Below are 21151 nucleotides of genomic sequence, written 5' to 3' on the forward strand. Positions count from 1 at the left end.
TCTTTTCTTTTCTTTTCTTTTCTCTTCTTTTCTTTTCTCTTCTTCTTCTTCTTCTTCTTCTTCTTCTTCTTCTTCTTCTTTTTTTGAGACACACTGAGAGAGAGAGAGAACAGGGAAGGGGCAAAGAGAGGAGAAAGAAAATCTTAAGCAGGCTCCACCCCCAGCACGGAGTCCAAGATGGGGCTCGATCTCAAGTCTACAGGATAACCTTTTTAAAAATGTTTTTATTCATTTATTTTGAGAAAGAAAGTGTGCACATGTGCAGAGGAGGGGCAGAGAAAGAGGGAGAGAGAATCCCAAGCAGGCACCATGCTGTCAGCACAGAGCCCGATGTGGGGCTTGATCTCGTGAACCAGGATATCATGACCTGAGCCAAAATCAAGAGTCAGATGCTTAACCAACTGAGTCACCCAGGTGCCCCACATTGCAACTAATCTTTAAGAAAGTATGTCTGGTTGTGGTGTGCTATCAGAGGATAGCCCCAATTATCTCAAAAAGCTGTTTAAATAATCTTCCTTTTTCCAACAATACATATGTGTGAAACTGAATTTTTGTCATCTACTTTAAGCAGAATATATTGCAACAGATTGAATGCAGTAGCCAATATGAGAATCTAGTCACTTTTAATTAGTCCAGACATCAGGAAAACTTGAGAAAAGTATACAGCAATGCCACTCTTCTTACCAAGTTTCTGAAAATATAGGTTTTTTTGTTTGTTTGTTTGTTTTATAAATTAGGTCCTTTAGGTTAACATGTAATGGAGCTATTGTTAATTTTTAATAAATATTGTAAAATTTTTAGTTTAGATTTTTAACAAAGAATAAGCATAAATATAACCCACATTAAAAAAATATATTTAGAGTCTTTTACAATGTTGAAGAATAAAGAGGATCCTAGGACCCAATGTTTTAGAACCACTGAGGTAGATCATTGCTACCAACAGATAAGACAGATTGGAACACAGAACTCAAGATCACTGTGGTAGTAGCATCATTCCCTTAAAACATGGTAATCCTTCAAATAATTAAACTGTTGGTAAAACATCTATATTGAATCTGTACTTGGAGAAGTACTAAATATATCATTTTCCAAAGCTGCACAAAAATTGGAAAGGGGGGAAAGTTATCTTCTTCCCAGTTGTACTTCCAGGTTGCACAGACTGTAATTTACAGCCTTTTAAGATCCTTTTAAAGTCCTTTATATATGGAATTTTTCAGATGTATATTTATTTTTAAAAGTAAAGAGAATAGTGCAGTTAAAGTCCATCGACTTATCCCATTACAACAATTATCAACATGCTGCTATTCTTTGTTCAATTATCACCCTTCCATTTTTTTTTACTGTTAGTATTTAAAAGAAAATTCCAGACATCATATCTTTTCACTCACAAATGCTTTAGTGCTGCTAACAGATAAGGATGTTAATAATATAACCATGCGGTAAATCCAGTAAAATGAGACTCATAATGAGAATATTTTTTTGCATTCCTGATAGTCATTCTATATGATCAATTGCTCTCAAAAATGTCTTCATAGTTCATTTGCCAGTAATGCGAGAGTGTAAACCAGACCATATATATGTTGCCTATGGATTATAAATTCTGTAATCCATAATAGTTCCCCTTTCCTCTTTAAAATGCCAAGTCTTTTTTTTCCCAAATGTTTCATAGTTCATATATTTTATGTGTTCACTGAGAACAGTGCCTATGTGTATGACATGAAGTAGATCAACAAAGGGACGTTATATTGCACAAAGGGTCATCTTCACCCATGAAAGCTATAAAGCCACTCACTGTTTTGTTTTGTTGTTGTTGTTTATTTTATTTTTTAGTTTTTAAAATTTACATCCCAATTAGTTAGCATCTAGTGAAACAGTGATTTCGGGAGTAGATTCCTTAATGCCCCTTACCCACTTAGCCCATCCCCCTTCCCACAACCCCTCCAGCAACCCTCAGATTGTTCTCCATATTTATGAGTCTCTTCTGTTTTGTTCCCCTCCCTGTTTTGATATGATTTTTGTTCCCCTTCCTTTATGTTCTGTTTTGTCTCTTACAATGCCAATTATTTATTGAAGGAAATAGTCAATTGTCATATAAAATTCTCCTCTTTCTGTATTTTGCTGATAGCAATCTCATGGTATTGTTTAAAGTGTTCCTTTATCCATTTACTTCCTATAAACTTGATAGGTAGAGAGGCTTGCATAGATTCAGATTCAATTTATTTTTTGGAGGGAGGAGCTAGAATAATTCATAGGTGGGGTTGTATATTTATTGCTGCCTTATACCAAAAGGGATATTAGTTTTAATAATATGGAGATTGATCAATGGGTTCTGGTTGTTGTAAGACTGAAACTTCATTTAAACGTTCCCAGAAATCTTTCTCTGAAAGGCTTTAGCAGATATCGATAACCATTGCCTATGCATAAAATGTCATTAGAATATTCGAAATGGTGATTTTCTGATTCTATCATTACCTCTGCTCTTATTAGCTTTGATTCTTCTATAAAAATAACATTCATTGACTATTTATAGTCCACACTGGAAAGGCAAGATAAACGCATACTTTTTTGTACTTATTTACCAAATTTTAGAACGAGTGGGTATCATAGCAACCTCCAAGAGTGACCAGTAAATAATTTTTGTAAAATAGCATTATGGTTTTGACATATTTTCTTTACTTTAATCCATTTCTCTCACTATTCTTTTTGATGTTCCAGTTGTTCCATTTTTGACCATTGGTAGTCCCTTGTCAGCTCCTGTATGCTTTGACATTTCTGTGATTTGCCTATTTTATGTAATAATGTGTTTTGGAGATGTCTCTACAATGTTTTCATTATGTCTTTGCTATGGTGTGTCAGGAACTTCCAGGTTTCCTACCCCAGTCATGAATTAGCCATTTCTCCAAGGAACTGGTACGTTTTAGGGGAAGTGATGGTATTTAGAGGTTGCAATCTGGGTACCAGGGCTTCTCATTGACTTCAGTCTATTGCTGCTTCTTGGTATTTACCATGAAGAGAGCTAGGGAACATATACTTTTTTATAAAAAGAGAAAAATAAATCGGGGCACCTGAGTGGCTCCGTTGGTTAAGCAACCAACTTTGGCTCAGGTCATGGTCTCATGGTTCATGAGTTCAAGTCCTGTGTCTGGATCTGTGCTGACAGCTCAGAGCCTGGAGCCTGCTTTGGATTCTCTGTCTCCCTTTCTATCTGTCCCTCCTCTGCTTGCTCTCTGTCTCTGTCTCTCAAAAATAAACATAAAAAAATTAAAAAAAAAAGAGAAAATAAATCAAGATATTGTAAAATTCAATTTAAATTCAACTTTACAGGCTTTTTACTTCTATGATTTCATATTTTAATTTTTTGCTTATATTGAAAGCTTGAATTCTAACAACATTAATGTGAACAATTGTTTATTTGATTCTTCAATATATAAATGTATGTACATATTTTATATCCATTTTTACAGATACATATCCAATATTTTAATATTCTAACAGTAAGATTATTGAAAGCATTTTGTTTTTCTCTGCCAAGATGTTGAGCTATTCCATATCAATATCTTACTAAACAAAATGGTTATAGACAATAAGATTTAGCTGTGGTTGGATAACTTATTTTCCAATGGTGTTGGCGTTACAGGAAGTTACATGTTTATAGTATTCCTGAAATCTACTCCATTGGTCTTATAATGCCTCATTATACATTTGGAGCTTTGCTGAGGTTCCCTACCTAGCATTCAATTTTCTACTGATATCTGGAATGCTTGATAAGCAGTTTCATTCCTGCTAGAGGTGAGTGCAGAATCTTTTTCTTTACACCTGTGTCAGGCATTAACTTTTTCTGTAAAGTATAGATAACAAATATTTTAGGTTGTGTAGGTTATATTATCTCTGTTGCAACAACTCAGCTCTACTGTTGCAGTGCAAAAGCATGTTAAAGAATGAGTGTGGTGGTGTTCTGATAAAACTTTATTTACAAAATCCTATGGCAGCAAAACTCACCTCTTGGAAGTAATCTCTCAGCAAATGGAGCCCCTGTGCTATCACCAGACCATGATGGGACCTGGAATTGAAGTAAAATCAGTTTCAGGATCTCTGGATGATGGCTTCTGTCTCAGGAATTGAAGTGAGAGAGAAGAGAGGGAGCTCTGTTCCTCTGAACTCCATGCCTAATTTCTCAGAAAAGTTCTGTCTGTTGGCCTTCACTCTCCTACTGAAATGGTTTCTGGGAAACGCCAGTCTGGACTTTCAAAAATGACATTTCAGGTTAAAGGCGAGGAGAAATTATTAAGTTACTTAGCAGGAGTCTCAGGGTCTTTACTGCAGCTTCAGTCAGGCTCTTGGCTGGATCCCCCTTTGGCCAGGATTTCCACCCCATGCCATATTCTTTATCTCATTAAAAGCACAGTTTTTACAAGGAAAAAGAGTACACTCAACTAGGCAGCTCGCATGGTCAAATATCCTTTATCGTTCATTCTGTTGTCCCCACAACCTGCTTACTTCCTTGTTCAGGAGATACAAAAACCTACATGGAAGGGTTAGCCTATATGGATGTGCCTTTGAGGGTCTCTCAGATGATGTGTCGGGCGGGGGGGGCGGGGTATTGTTAACTCTGAGAAGTCTACTGAGTCATATCAGGGACCTGTCTGCTGTACATGGTGTGATACAGAAGTAGGATGTGGGTGGTGTGGGCAGGTGGAGGGAATTTCTGCTCTACCTAACAGTGGTTCTCCAGGTTCACTCACCCAACACACTCAGTTCCAATTTCTCTCTAGAGTTAGCATGTATTACATGTTATTTTCTTCCAGAAAGGCTTTTCCTTGTAAAGAAGAAGGACATTTCCTCTAGGTAATGACACTGATTGAAAAACAGAATTTATAAGGAATAAAATGTTGCTGCTGCTGCTGCTGCTAAGAAGTTGCATAAATTGTAGGAACAGAGAGGAAAATAGTGCCAGGAGCTGGAGGTGGGGAGAGAGGCTGAAATTTTGGGGGTTATGAGATGTTCTTTATCTTGATTTTGATGTTGATTACACACTGTATGTATTTGTTAAAACCCATAGAATTACACACACATGCACACACACCAGATGATGGGCTGTATTTGGTCTGTAGGTTGACCCCTATCCTACTTCATTATTTAAGATCTTTCTGGAAGCATATGGCACATATACTCTGTCTGGAGATTTCCCACTGCAAAATCAGTTAGCAATGCCTTTTTGAGCCATGAGTGAGGTCTTTCAAATAGGAAGTCAACATTGACCCTTGGAGATCACTATCTATGACCAACTCGGTTTTCACAATCTATTCCCTCTTGGATCTTCACTGAGTGTTACTGAGCCCTAGTTCACTCCCAAGGTTATACAAGTCTTAAGTTCTTAAGACAAAGAAACTCCTATGTAAAAAGTCCTGAACAAGACAGAAGTCTATTACTTTCTCACTTAACCTCCTATTCCAGGATAGAAAGGGCATGGCTGACATTCTTAACATATGGCTTCCATCTCTAGATCCCATGATACTAGTGGCTTCAGCTCTCATAATCCCAGTTAGTAGGAAGTGAGAAAAGAGACTAGGCGATCCTATGTATGTTTCTTTTTAGGGCTCCAATACAGAAGTGGCATGCCTCACACATGCTCACTTATCATTGGCCATTTCTTAATCACCTGTTATATCAAGTATCAAGGGAGGATGGAAAATACAGTTTCTAGCTGGCCATCCATATATCCACCTAACACTCAGGAATTCTGTCATTAAAGAAGGGGAATATAGATTTTGTTGGTCAACTAGAAGTCTTTATGGGATTATGTTAGGATGAATGAATGTTTAATGAAAGAAAAGCACTTTGAGAAATGTGTTGTATATCCATAAAATGTGGAGTTTTTTGAGAGCCATAATAGATTGATGATCTATTCATTCCCACATTTTTAGGATATCATTAAAAAAAAACAAAAAAACACTCCACAGTCTCTATTAGGACCTAGTTCAAGATCTAGTACTGTGGCAGAATATGACATTAAAATCCCTAGAAATCACTCCCTAATAAAAAACATATAAGCTTAGCTTGAACAAAAAATGAAACTCCAGATGCCAGAAATGAAAGGGAACTCAAAATGAGAAAACAAATTGATGTTGCAGTGGCTTGGGGAATTATTGAATCTGGGTAAAGGCCCTTAGGGCTTAGGGCTTGAGTTTGGTAAACAGAATATATTTGGGCTGTAGTTTTATTTAATCCACTCTCTCAATCTTTGTCTTTTCATTGGTGTATTTTGACCATTAAGCTTTAAGATAATTACTGATATGTTAGAACTTAACACTGTCATTTTATTATTTGTTGTTTCCTCTGGTGCTTATGACTCTTTCTCTTTTTCTACCTCCCTTTAGGTTCCTTGAATAAGTTTTAACATTCAATCTAGCTTTCTTTATAATGCTTTTGATTTATCTCTTTGTATAATTTTCTATGTGTTGTATGTATTACAGTACACTATGTGACTTATCACGGTTTACTGGTATTAACATTTTACCATTTTTTTGTGTAGTATGGAAACTTCACTTCCCGTTCAGTTCCTTTACCCTCCCCACTTTCCATATCATTGGCTGGAGTATCCAATGGTATAACGTTTATTTCAATTTCAAATATAAAATTCACAAGAGAAACTACTGCCTATTGTACGTGACCATACTTCTGCTTTGCCCATTGATCTTTCTTCCTGATGTTCCGAGTTTTCCTTCCTTTTTTCTTTTTCTCTCTCTCTCTCTCTTTTTTTTTTTTTTTTTTTTTTTCTGTATTTCCTTTGTGTTAGAAGAACTTTCTTCAGCCAATCTTTATGGATAGGGCTGCTGGCCAACCACAAATTCTTCCCAGATGAAATACCTTCATCTGGGCATGCTTTAATTTCTCTTCATTCATGAAGAATAGTTTTAACAAAAACAGAACACATGGTTGACAGTTCCTTTCTTTTGGCACCTGTGACATGTTTCGCCACTTGTTTCTGACTCCATGCCTTCAGATGAGAAATGATCTGTAACATCAATTAGCTCCCCTATAGGTAATCAATCATTTCTCTTTGGCTACTTTCAAGACTTTTCTGTCTTTCCTTTTCAGATCTTTAATTATGATGTGTTTTGGCATGGGCTTCTTAGGAAAAAGCTTTCTTAGCCTTTTGGTCTGTTTTCGATAAGATTATAAAAGGTTTTTCTTTATATTTTTGGTAATCTGCCTAGAAGACAAAGATTCTGTGTTTTCATCGAAATAATTTCCTGTGCTTCATGTTGTCTTTATCAAGTGTTTGATTACCTCAGAAGACGGACTTTTCTCTATTAAAAGAGATAAGTTTTTTTTCACAACTATATAACTTCTGTATTTGCCTTTGAAATCTTTAATTGCCCCGCAGTTAAATGGATTTGTTTCACAGTGACCTATGATCTTATTTAATCAAATGTTTTAAGTCTTTTGATATTTTTGACAAACTTTTCAAAAATCAAATTTTAAATTAAGTTTTGATCTTAAACTGACTTTGGGTTTTTTTCAGGTCTTCTGGAACAGCTCAAAAGATTTGTTATCTCTCCTTATACAAGAGAGATATTAAAATAATTAGGCTTATTTGATATGTTAAACCATGTGGGAAGCATTGTCAAGTAAGAAATGATGCAAAGTTTTCTTTAGGTTATATTTATATAAAAGTATGTTATTAATGTAAGTATCCTTGCAAAAGTGCTTCCCCAAGCTACCTGCATAGCCCCACAATAAGTCATGGGATGGTAACCCAAGATCTGTCCCTGTTCTCCTTTTCCACATCAGTAAAATGGACACATTACGTCAATAATATAATGTTAATATGTGAAAGACTTGCCTTGTCTGCAGGACACTTTGCTGGAACATCTATCTGCAAGGAAGAGGGTGAGTAGTGAACCTGCAAAAATTCAAAGTTTAGGCACCACTGTAAAGTTTTGGGGCACCATATGGTTGGGTAAGTTGTGTGTTGTCCCAGAAGCTGTGATTGAAAAGATGTCAGCCTATGTAACCCCTAAGAACATGAAAGAGACAAGCTTTTGTAGTGATTTTGAAATTTGGAGGAGTTTTATTTCCCCCTGCCACAGTGCCTCTGTATTTCATACTGCCTGCTGAAGGAAGGGCACATGTGACTGGGTATCAGAGCAACAAGTCACTTTTCAGAGGGCAAAAATATTAGTGAAGCAGATGCTTGGGCATCTCCCAAGCAGGGCTACCATTTGAGTTAGATGTGTCTGTGGCTCTGGAAGGTATAAGTTGGGCATTGTGGCAAAGACAACAGAAGGGGAGAGTACCTCTAGGATTTGGGTCCCAGTTCTGGAAGGGGGCAGAAACCAAATATATCCCCATAGAGTAACAGCTCCTACCAGTATACCCAGAACTCCTACAGGTAGAGCCAGTCATGAAGGAACAAATGTTATATCTTGGTAAGAATCCCCTTCCTATCGAGGGATGGCCTGAGGATATGTTCCATTAATCCATCTCTACCATGACTTAAAATCCCAGCGTGCCTATTTGCAGCAGAGGAGCATCATTTCTAATAGCCTAGAAATGCAAGTCCTACTAGGTTCTATAGAGTATGTAAATCTTCCAAATGCCCTTGCCCCTATTTCTGTGGTGGCCCCTACAGCCTATAGAGAAGGAATGGGAGCGATTCCAATGACACAGGGACCTAGAACCTGTAACAAATCACAGCAGCCAGTGGACTACATTCAGAGCAGTTTGGCTGGTGATCACTCATGAGTCCTTGGCCATGAAGCCTTTGTAGTTGTAGTTGGGCCATTCGAAAGGGATTGACTCTATGATTGGACAATAGGAAGCCAAAGGGTGGGTGATCATGAATAAATGCTTGAGGGATCAGGATATGTGGGGAAAAAAAGTTTTGGTTCACTTGCAAGAGCCTGAGGCAGTCCTCACTGTCTTCCATATCCTGGCTTCTAAGGTGCTAACAGCTCCTGGCAGTCAGGAAGCTGCCCCAGCCTGGGTATGAGTCCTAGCACCAGACCCAACAATAGATACAGCAGACTCGGTACATAGGAAGAGTCTCCACAGTGGTGCCCAGGTGGGATGGCACATTGCCAAAGACGCCAATTTCCTTTGAAATACAGTGACTTGGTTAATTCAGTAATAGCATGTTCTTTGTGTTCTAAACAACACTCAAGACAACTGCCAAAGGAGTCTGGGGCCATCCACTGGAGTTCTAAACTGGTGAGGGATTGGCAAGTTAATTGTATTGTCCCCCTTCCTCCAACTGAGGGTTATAAATATGCCTTGGTTCTTGTGGAGTGTTTGGCCTAACCAAAATTTACCCCGTCATCATGCAAACCAGGATGCCACCATTAGGGGATTAAAAAAGTACCATGTTCTGATAACTTTGTTGAATAGTCAGTAATCACGGGTCACATTTCCAAGGTCATGATGTCCTGATGTACAAGACTGGGTAACAGAACATGACATTGAATGGAGGTTCCATCTTCCTCATAACCTGCAAGCAGTAAGACTGATAGAAAGGAAAAACATGAAAAATTAAAGCAGCAGATTAAATTATTAACAAGTAAAACTATCTTGGCCAGGTGGATTAAAATACTATCTCAGGCTTCAATACATCTGAATAATCAACCAGTAGGGCCTGTTGCCCCACATGCTAGATTGGGATTCCCGCTAAGACACCCAACACTGTAAAGATATGGAAGTCACAGGAGACAGCCATTGTACCAACTCTCACTGTGAATCGATGTGCTATGCTGCTGAGAACACGGGGCCCCATCATGCCTGGAAAAGCATTATCAACTAGAATTTGCAATGAGCTTCCCACCAGGATGGGTGAGTTACTTCATACCCCTGGTTGAGGGGGAACTACTCAATCTCCACTGGGATCCCACTGCCCTGATAATAAGCTGAAGCTGTTGAAACACACCATACTTGGAATGAAACACAAACCATTGAAAGGGGAGAAAGTGGAGATCCTGGTCTGGCATATCCTGGTCCCAGTTCATCTCCTCGCACCTGACGAGGCTGCCTCCCTCATCTAAAATGTATGTTATGTATAACCAAGTCAAGCTCCTAAAGCTGCCAACCCCCCTCTCCTCAAGGCTAAGGGGCACATTTTTTTTTTCCCACTAGTACAATCATTTGGTGGCCACTTTTGCCTCTGCATTGCCCTAGAGGACATCATAGCACACATAGAAGCCCTTACTAAATTCACCCAACAAGCCTTAAATGATAGCTCTCAAAGTTTGTCTTTACTTAACACTGTTAATTTTTCTAATGAGAAAAGCTATCCTGCCAAACAGCATGGCCTTGGATATTATTATCACCTGTGCCGTTATCCAAAAAGAATGGTATCTGTTCATACCTGAAGAGTCTGCTAATGTATCACTTTTATTAAATCACATGAGGACACAAGTGAATGCTCTGAGTGATCCAACCCTCATTTCTAGGGGACTTAGTAAATCGATGCTTTGGATCTTGAGGCTCTTGGTGGAAAAGATCATTACTTATTTTGGGAATCATTATCTTAATCTATGTTTTCTCTTGCATGTGCCTGGGTTGTTGCTATAGTGTGTGCTTTCAATACAGCCGGATAGCTGCCAAATGAGCCACCGCTATGCTAATGGAATCCTTGCTGATGGCGTAGCACACAATGTGGGAGAAGAGGGCGGGTGAGGTTATAATAACCAGTCTTGAGGGGTGAAGGTTGGGCGGAGGTCATCCAGAGGACTTGAACTCCAGCCGACCCAACACCTGTACCAGGGCAACCGGAGGCTCCTCTCTCCTACCCCATCCTTGGAATGTATGTTCTGCTCACCATTCCCACAATCAGAGCCCTTTTATTTTATTTTAATTTTTTTAACGTTTATTTATTATTGAGAGACAGAGCATGAACAGGGGAGGGGCAGAGAGAGGAGGAGACACAGAATCCGAAGCAGGCTCCAGGCTCCCAGCTGTCAGCACAGAGCCTGACACGGGGCACGAACTCACAAACCGCGAGATCATGCCCTGAGCTGAAGTTGGCGGCTCAACCAACTGAACCACCCAGGGCCCCCATCAGAACCCTTTTAAAGGACGCAGCCTTGGGTGAGAAATGCGGTCTGAGGCCACCTGCACGGTGTAAGTGAGTGAACCCAGTTACGGACTCTAGATAAACTTTTATGATTCTGGTGGGCAGGTGTGGACGTCTATTTGCTTTGTAGCTGCTCACGACAAGCCTCCTATGTAAGTGTCCTTGCCCGTTGAGCCTACCAATCTGTCACCTACTGGTCTGCAGTGGTCTGTTTGCCTTTCTTCTGTCTTTGCATGGGAGCCAGTTTGCAAACCCTTTTTCTCTCCTTTTGAGACTTTGATTATGTGAATATTGGATCTTTGTTAATATGCCAAAGCAAACAGACTTTGGTAAGTTTTTTCAGACTATTTTCTCTGTTTTTTGTTTGTTTTGTTGCTGTTGTTTTTATATTGGATAAATTCTATTGATCTGTTCTACTGATTATATCTTCAGCCATAATAAGTTCTGTTTCTTTGCTGAGATTTTCTATTTTTTTGTTTGTTTCAAGAAGACATATAGTTGCCAATGAAACATATTTATGATGACTACTTTTAAAATCTCCATCAGATAATTTCAACATTTGATTCAGCTCGGTGTTGGCCTCTGTGATTGTATTTCGATAATTGTTAAGTGATTTTCCTGTTTCTTGTTATGATGGGTGGTTTTTTATTGTATCCTAGACGTTTTTACTGTTATGATTAGGAAACTCTGGGTCCAATTTGAATTTTATTTATTTATTAGCAGAAAAATACCCTGTTTAGAGGTTTATTACGAAGTGACTGGCCTGATTTTATGTGCTGTGGTTTCCGATAAGAGTTAAATTTTCAGAGTCTTTGAGGTATTATTTTGGTCTGGTTGGTTTACCTGGTCCTGCTGTTTTCTTACTGTTTCCTGCTGGGGCTCCCTACAGAGGCAGCAAGAGGTTTTACCAGATGAGGCAGCTTGTTGTATTTTAGTGAGGATGAGGAGGTTTCCCAAACCAGGTGCTTGTTATTGTGATTTTTTCCCCCAGCGCTCTTCAGATGTTGAGGCTTGAGTTTTGATCTTCAGTATAGGAACTTGGATCTAGAAAAAGTACATATCTCGATTTGAGATAACTCCTTAAAGTTGGGACTGCAAAGAACCATTCAGTCTGTGAAAACATAATCGAGAAACTCTGCTCCTAGTCTCCGAGAATTCTACCCGCTATTAAAGACTTAGGTGAGTTTCCTCCAGGCATTGGGCAGAAAAACATTTTTGAAAAAATCTAGCACCACACATGCACATTGGGTCTAAATTTACATTACTTAGGTGAAGGGTGAATTTCTGGCTCAGAATAAATTCCACAAACAGATCTAGCTCTTGTAAAATCCCTGATCCCTTAAGAGAGTCATTCAAGGATGCTTCTTCAAGATATTCCTAGATCGGGTCTCTCTTATCTCTGATAGAAGAAAAGGCTGAAAGTTAGAGTCATAAATCAAAACACAAATGGAATGACCATAAAAAAGTGCCAGTGGCTGCTATAAAGAGTAAAACTGACATCCCCCAAATGAAGTAAAATAGAACAATCTAAAAGAGATTATAAAATTACTATATTTGTAATGACGAAAGAGGTCAAAAAGGAAGAGAAACCATGACAAATGAAGAGGATGTTACGAAAGAAAATATATGAGGAATTAGGAACATCATTCATGTTCCTTGTTACAAAGTTCTTCCACCCAGGTGGTACGTGCCTGGGACTGTACTTTTCCAAAAGGCACCTAATGTCACAAAAAGACAGGCTGTGAATTAATGAAGGTAATTGTAGGCAAAGCTCTAAATTTGTCTCTAAATTGTCATCATAACAATCCTTATTGAAAAAGTCAAAAAAAATAAAGTTTCACTTTTAAAGCTTTAGGTGAGAAGAATCACAACTGAGAAGAAACACTTGTGTTGTCTCCTACCTGAAGCTTTTACATTTCAAATGGTGTTTAATGACCCATGAGATGGATTAAATTGAAAGCTTAATGTGTCTTTAGGTTTTGGGCATCTTATTTTTTATGATTTATAATTTTAGTTCTCAGTTTATCTGAACTCTCCCGTGTGCCAGGAAAACAAAACAAAACAAAACAATTTTCATGTTTGTGAAGATTCAATGACATCTCTTACGAATTGGATCCGCATCATTCAAAGCTGGATGGAGTTTTCTCTTACACACACTGTACAAGCATAATTCGTATATCAGGAGGAAATAAGTCAGTAGGATTTCAGACTGACTTACAGCAGACATCCTTGAATTTGATGTAAAGCAAAAGCTACGTGGTCAAATACATGTATTTAATCATTGTGTATGCGATATGCTATTATTTTCTTCAGGCAGCCACACAAATTAACAAGTATATGTTGTTATAAAGGATTGCACAAGGAGAAGCTTGTGCTTCTCCTATGAGATGTTTATTTATGTTAAAATGTGATTTTGGCTTGTATTTTATGTTGAAAGGTACTGGAAATTTCCATTGCTCCATTTTCTCCATCTCTGATCAGGTGACATACATTATTAAATTTAAGTAGAGAATATCTTATTCTCTTATTAGGCTTAACTGGAAGTCCTTCCACTTAGTGTATACTTTTTGTCAGCATTAATCTCGCAGGTAACTGTGAAACAATAGAAGATTTTATTTGAAGCATTGCATTTTTCTTGTCCCATCCCCCTTTGTGGACTTTCTTTCATACATGCCTATATTTCTGAAGACATGTTTTGATATTAACTGTATCTTCCCCAGACATGGGTCATCCTCAATCATGATACTGTTTCCCCATCAAAACTTTCATTCCTACATGTCTTGGGTCACTGTTCTTTACCATTGTTGAATATGAAGTTTTCTTTTTGTAACCAAATGAATATTACAAACTCCTCTCTTAGTAGCAATTGTTACCTTGATGTCCGATGAGTCAGAAATTAGTATGGTGACGAGCTAACTAAATATGCATGCACATGACTTTTGAAGCAGTTTGTATTTAGTTACACTCTGTGAGACGCATGTATGAAATGACAGTGCATTGGAATGTAACACACTGACTCAATCTGCGAACAACGCCTGCTCTGTACTTTCATTTGTAGAACCTTTGTGGTAATTGACCCAACTATTGATCAAAATGATTAAGAACCAAAGCCTACACCTTTTTCAGGGGTAATTGCTTCGGTTTCCCATTTTCATTTCCTGCTCTGATATTATCCTCTCAGGGATTCGCGTAATAGGCATTTAAAAGATTTGTTGAATGAATTAATGGCCCCATACCTTTCTTCACGATGGGTGGTAAAGCCTTTATTGTATAAGATGTTTTCTGTTAATGTGCAAACTGGCTAATGTGCTTTTCTTTCCAGGTGACAACGTATCCAAACCCAGTTAAAGGGCAAGAGTTTTATTTTGCTTAGTTTAATTTTAGAAGACAATTTAGGAATAAAGCTTATTTTGTGACCGTAAGATAGTGGAGCAGGCTGAAAAGCAAATCTCGTGTCACCTTTTCCACAATTGGGATTTATAAGTACAGTAGCCTCCCTCAGAGGTTTCTCAGGAAGATAGATTGCCGGTGCCATGTGGGTGGTTTCCATTAGGCTGATGAAATTTTTTCCAAAGACATTTTATCTCTGTTGAATGAGGATGAATAGTTTGCCTATCACAGGAACTTTGGGTAGGTCGCAGGAGATTTGACCTTAAAAAGGCAACAAGCTAAGATCTGGAAAGAACCTAAAATTACAATTCCGACAAATAAAATAATGTAGAGATTCTCCAGGGTTTAGAGAGATCAGTATATTTGTTCTTAGATGCAATTATCAAGTATTTGGTGATGCACCAGATTGGGATAGCCAAAAAACAACGAAAAGCCAATTACCGCCATCTAAAGGAAGGTGAAGCAATAAAAGCAGTAAACTTTCTTCACTTGATCTTTGGTCTTTATAAAGTAACTCTACTTATGGCCTTGCTTAAAGTGATTATTGTTAACCTAAGCAGCTCAGGAACCTAATTTAAGCCAGAAGGCACTTCACAAAGTTTTTGTATTTTATAAGTCAAAGGTCTCTAAAAACAAGCTAACAAAATTAGCCACCCATATCCTGTGGTTTCAGTGATATCTGGCTGTGAGTTTTCAGGCACTCTCCAATTGATTTTATTTCTTTTTTATTTTGTTTTGAAGCTTATTTGTTTCTATGGAATGCTTAATCAGTCTTATTGGAAAATAATGCTATCTGGTGGAAGGTAGAATAGAGTTTACTCTTATTTTTCTGGATTGAATTAGATAAAACCTTTTTCAAGGAATCTTGAACCAGAGTATAGGCAGACATAGATTAACTTTGTTCTAAGTGTTATGTGTATTTCAGCTTTAATGACTTCCTTTCATTTTTGTGTATTTTTTTTTTCTGGGAGGCAAGCTATTTCTGTCTTGAAAAATGATACAAGTATTGCAGAAATCCTCTTAGTGAAAACAATCGTGATTAATGGCTGATTATTAAATCCAAAAATTTAGTTTATATGTGGAATTACAAATATACACATGCGGTAGGCTGGCTTATCCACAGGGGATACATTTCAAAACCCCCTGTGGATGTCTGAAACCAAGGATAGTACCAAATCCTCAATATACTATGTTTTTTCCTATACATGCATACCTGTGATAAGATTTGACTTATAAGTTAGGCACAGTAAAAGATGAAAAACAATAACTAATAATAAAATAGGACAATTATAACAACATATTGTAACAAAAGCTATATGAATGTGGTTTTTCTCAAAATATCTTATTATGCTGTACTCACCTTTTAATTTCATGTGATGATGTGAGATGGTAAATGCTTATGTGATGAGATGAGGTGAGGGGAATGACTTGGGCATTGTGATGTAGCATTAGGCTACTATTGACCTTGTGACCATATGTCAGAGGGAGGATCATCTCCTTCTGAAGTGTGGTTGACTGCATGTAACTGACAGCCAAACCGAAGGAGGGGTGAACTGTGTAGAGTTCTTATTCTGCAGGGTTCTTGTTATGCACACATAGCAGTGACCAAAAGTGATTTAAATAACACCCATTCCTCAAAAAGGTTTCTGTTTCAGTTACCATGTGACATTAGCTAAGAGTAATCACATGAATTTCAAACTTTGTTGCTAGATCATCAAATCCTCAAATTACTAATTAAATAACAAATGTGCATCATGATTGGTGACCAATCACATCACTTCTGTCAGATTCTGTTCACGACCGGTCACTGCACATCTGTTATTCAGTTCACACACAGACAGCACAGGTGTAGTTGTGTTGCCTTCTCATTGCCCAGTGGTAAATGCATGTGATATTTTAAAACATGGATAATCCAAAAAGGTAACTGACCAACCAAGGTGAAATGCAGCAAAAAAAACCCCACAAAAAAGCGATGACACTGGAAGTAGAATTCAATTACAACAAATTATGTATAGTTATAGAAGTTATGTATAGCTATAGAGGAAATAGTTACATATAATATATATACATATATATGTATATATATAGAGAGAGGGGCAGAGAGAGAGAGAGAGAGACAGAGAGACAGAGACAGAGAGACAGAGAGAGAGGGAAGAAATAGCTAACGAAGGGAATGTTGATACTTTTGGCATTCTAGAGACTCTACATATTTATCCAGAGGAACTTAGTCAAGGAAATTTATCAACATAAATGAGGTTGTAATGAAAAGGATGCCAGCAAAAATCTTAGCAATGAGAGAACTCTCAGAGATATTTCATAAACTGAAAGAACAAAAGATAAAATGTTGGAAAATGATCCAAATTTAAGAATAAGAGAATTCTCTCTCTCTCTCTCTCTCTCTCTCTCTCTCTCTTTCTTTCTCTCTCTTTCCTTTCACTCTTACTCTCTACATATTTATTTTTTTCAGAACTTTTAGAAAGTTGCCTATGGAATACCACCTTTCACTGTAAATATTTGCTCATTTTCTAAGAACAAGTACAGTTTCTCACAAAATGATGATGCAGCTATCAAATTCAGGAAATTTAACATTGATAAAATAGTACTGTCTTATCTACAGTCTATATTTCAATTTTGCCAATCGACCAAAATTTCTTTTATAATGCTTTTATTTTTCTTGGTCCAGGGTCTAATGCAGAACCATGTGTTGTGTTTGATTGCTGTATGTCTTTCTTTAGTTTTCTTTTACCTGGACCAGTTCCTTTGTTTCCCTTTGATGAGTATAGGTCAGTGACTTTGTAGGATACTCTCCAGTTTGGATTTGTCTGCAGTTTCTTCATGATTATATTCAGGTTATATATTTTTGAGAGAAATATTTCATAGATTATGTTATCCTCCTCTTAGTGCATGACATCCGATTGCTTATGATGTTGCTTTATCCCATCATTCCTTATGTGGTGGCCACCTGTTCTCCGTAAATTTATTATCCTCCCTTTGTAATAACTGTGTACTGTAGGGGGAGGTTCTTTGAAACTGTGTAGGTCTACCCTTCCTCATCAGGTTTCCACCCACAAGTTTAGATTTTTTTTTTTTAATTTTTTAATGTTTGTTTATTTTTGAGAGAGAGAGAGAGAGAGAGCGAGCAGAAGGCAGAGAGAGACAAAGACACAGAATCCGAAGCAGGATCCAGGCTCTGAGCTGTCAGCACAGAGACTGACATGGGGCTTGAATCCATGAGCTGTGAGATTATGACCTGAGCCGAAGTTGGATACTTAACCAACTGAGCCACTCAGGCACTCCAAGTTTAGCTTTCTTGTATAGTTGTCTTACTGACACCAAGATGGTGTGTATTTTTCAAAAATAACTTGTCTAATATTATGATTTTGTAAAGAATTCAGCTGATTTTTAAGAAAAACAACTTTTTACAAATTTTATAAATATATCATATGTATATATACATATGATATACATATTTACATATATATAATATATATTAAAGCGGCTCATTTTGTTTCATTATAATTTATATTTTTAAGTAATCTCTAAGCCCAACATGGGACTTGAACTCAAGGATCCCAAGATCAAGAGTCACCTGCCCTGTAACTGAGCCAGCCAGGCACCCCTACAAATTTTGTTAAAATGAGAAGTACCTCTAAACAGGAAAAGTGGTATACACCACTGATTCTTGACAAACAGACAACTCAAGATTGGGAGAAGTGAAGGGAAAACAAAGTAGACAACTAGTTTTGCACACTCAAGGTGTAGTAGATATCATTCAGTAGTTTTTAAAGAAAAAAGGGAGAGTGTTGGTTCATCTCACAAGTTGGTTAGTTAGGGATCAATAAATATATTGCTTGTATTTGTCAAAATTGTTTTCTTTGAATATAGCTTTGGCTTCATTGCATTGGTTTAATTAAATAGTATTTTCATGGGCCAGTACTTCACAAATAATGGAGTAAAAAGCTTAGTAAACTATCTTCCCAGCAAAACAACTTTAACTGTTTGAAGTTTAACTTTAACCCATTTTAATTGGTGAAAATTATGAAAAAAAACAAAACCCTACTTAAGGCCACACTGGAATTATTTTGTAAGCATGCAGAAAATGGAGAAACATTCATTCAAGAGAATTTGCTAAATCTTAGAAAAGAAAAATTCTGTGGCCTTGGAGCTGTCTCCTCTTCGTTAATACCACCCAGCTCTATGCTATAGAAGCTCTATGTGATGCATGTGTAGCCAAAAAGGCAAATGCTTACTCTCCACTGAGCTCCCATTCTGGGATTAGGCTTCCATACTGGGAAAGGCAGGTTTCTGGTGTTTCTCACCGCCCTCCTCTAGCCTCACATTGCAGAAATTCTATTTTAAGCAGCTGTAGCTAACACAATTTTGCAAAATCCTGAAACTAATCCTGAAACTCATCTTGAAACTCATATGAAGGTACAAAGGGTGCCAGAAAGCCAAAACAATCTTGATAAAGGAAAATAAATTTGAAAGACACATACTTCATAATTATAAACTTACTACAAAGTTATAGTAAACAAAACAGTATGGTACTGCAATAAGGCTATGACATGTAGAACAATGGAAGAAAACTGAGAGCGTAGAAGTAAATCCTTGCGTTCATGGTCAAATAATTTTAAACAAGGATGCCAAGTCTATTCAATGGGAGAGGAATTAGTCTTTTCAACAAATGGCATTGGGACAACTGATATCCATACACAAAGTCATGAAGCTGGATTTCACATCATGTGCAAAAATTAACTCTAAATGGATTGGAAACTTAAATGTATGAGGTAAAGCTATAAAGTTTTAAGAAAAAAACCAATTAGTTACTGTTTTCTTACAGGTGACACAAAAAAGGCAGGTGACAAAAGAAAAAAATAGTTAAATAGAAAATCATTAAAAGTAACAACTTATGTGCTATAAATGATACCATCAAAAAAGTGAAAGATAACAAATTAGTAAAAAAAATATTTGCAAATGATATATTTGGTAATGGGCTTATACCCATAATATATTCTTACAATGTGACAATTAAACAAAAAAAATAGCTCAATTTAAAAATAGGCAAAGGATTTATATAGATATTTCTCCAAAGAAGCTATACAAATGAACAATAAGCACATGAAAAGATGCTCAATAACATTAACATTTGGGGAGTGTAAATCAGAACAACAATAAACTCTAACTTTATACCTACTAGAATACATATAATAAAAAAGTTAGGCGAAAACTGAATTGGCAAGGATGTTAAGAAATTGGAACCTTTATACATTGCTGGTTGGAATTTATTATGTTGTAGCTATTTTGCAAAACAGCGTTAAAGATAAAAAATAGAGTTATCATACGATACACTTCCAGTCTCAGGTATATACACAAGAAAACTGAATGCATATGTCTGCACAAAACCTTGTACATGAATGCTTACAACAGTATTATTCATAATAAACAAAGTGGACTCCAATGGACAGCTCAAATGTCTATTAACTGATGAACTGATAAATAAAATATGGTATATCCACCCAAATGTTATTTAGCAATAAAAAAGGAATTTAGTAATGATAAATCCTATAACATGGATGAATCTTAAAAATATCATTCTAAGGTAAAGAAGTAGTTTCAAGGGATTGAATATTACATAATCCTTTTTATATAAAATGCCCTGAATAATCAAAGCTGTAGAGACAGAAAAAATACTAGCTGGCGCTAATGGGTAGGGACAAGGAGTGGTTTGATGGGGTGTGGGAAAAGGAAGTCACAGTTAGTGATTACATATTTCACTTAAGAGAGATGAATATACTGTACAATTAGATTGTACTAACAGTTATATAACCCTACAAATATACTGGAGAATAATGAATTATACCCCATAAATCAGTGAATTACATGGCATGAGAATTATATCTTAGTGAAACTTAAAAATTTAAGTAATTAATTAACTAATTAATTAACTTTTATTTTAGAGAGAGAGAGCATGAGCAGGGAAAGGGGCAGAGGGAGAGAGAGAAGCTTGTTAAGTAGATTAACATGTTGGTCATGGAGCCATCCCACAACCCTGCGGTCATGACCTGAGCTGAAATCAAGAGTTGGGTGCTCAACTGACTGAGCCACCCAGGAACCCTGAAACATAAAAATTTAGATTGTGATACTGATTTTATCAATGGTATAAGAATTATTCAAAAGAGTTTGTTGTTGTTGTTGTTGTTGTTTGGTTGTTTTTTTGTTTTTGTTTTAGTTTTTAAATTGTGATTATTTTATTATTTATTTCTAGGATTATATTGTTTTCTAGTCAAACAATACCATGTTCACTACTTTCACTCTTCATTGAGATTTTTTGTGATTATTTATTTAGGCATCACACATGGTTGATTTCTGTTTCATGGATATTGGATTATAAGATGCATTCTTTGTATGTGATATATATTTGGATATATATTTATAGATAGTGGATCTCGGGATCACTATCATAGCACCGAAGTCACACTTTTATAAATTTTGGTTACATAGGCCTCTACCATTTAAATGAAATCCTTGGTAATTCAGATGCAACATGGATTTTGAGAATTACTCTATTAGGTCAGTTTTATTAATGGCATTATTTGCAATATGTCTTTTTTTTTTTTTTTTTTTTTTTTTGTCTATTTGGTCTATGAATCACAAATTTCTGTTAAATTTTCTCTCTACTGTCTTGTTTGGTGA

The 21151-nt window shown here is 36.8% G+C and overlaps 1 long non-coding RNA gene across 1 annotated transcript; it reads right to left on the bottom strand.

The window, feature by feature from the left end:
* Nucleotides 1-7844: 7844 nt before the first annotated feature.
* LOC122238388 lies at nucleotides 7845-15870 on the bottom strand. The gene is made up of 4 exons (XR_006217299.1): nucleotides 15819-15870; nucleotides 11912-12112; nucleotides 9365-9505; nucleotides 7845-7906 (listed from the first exon to the last, which is right to left on the bottom strand). It is a non-coding gene; the product is annotated as an uncharacterized LOC122238388 (long non-coding RNA).
* Between the last annotated feature and the right edge of the window lie 5281 nt (nucleotides 15871-21151).

The sequence above is a fragment of the Panthera tigris genome, chromosome B2 (assembly GCF_018350195.1).
Source record: "Panthera tigris isolate Pti1 chromosome B2, P.tigris_Pti1_mat1.1, whole genome shotgun sequence".
NCBI lineage: Eukaryota > Metazoa > Chordata > Mammalia > Carnivora > Felidae > Panthera > Panthera tigris.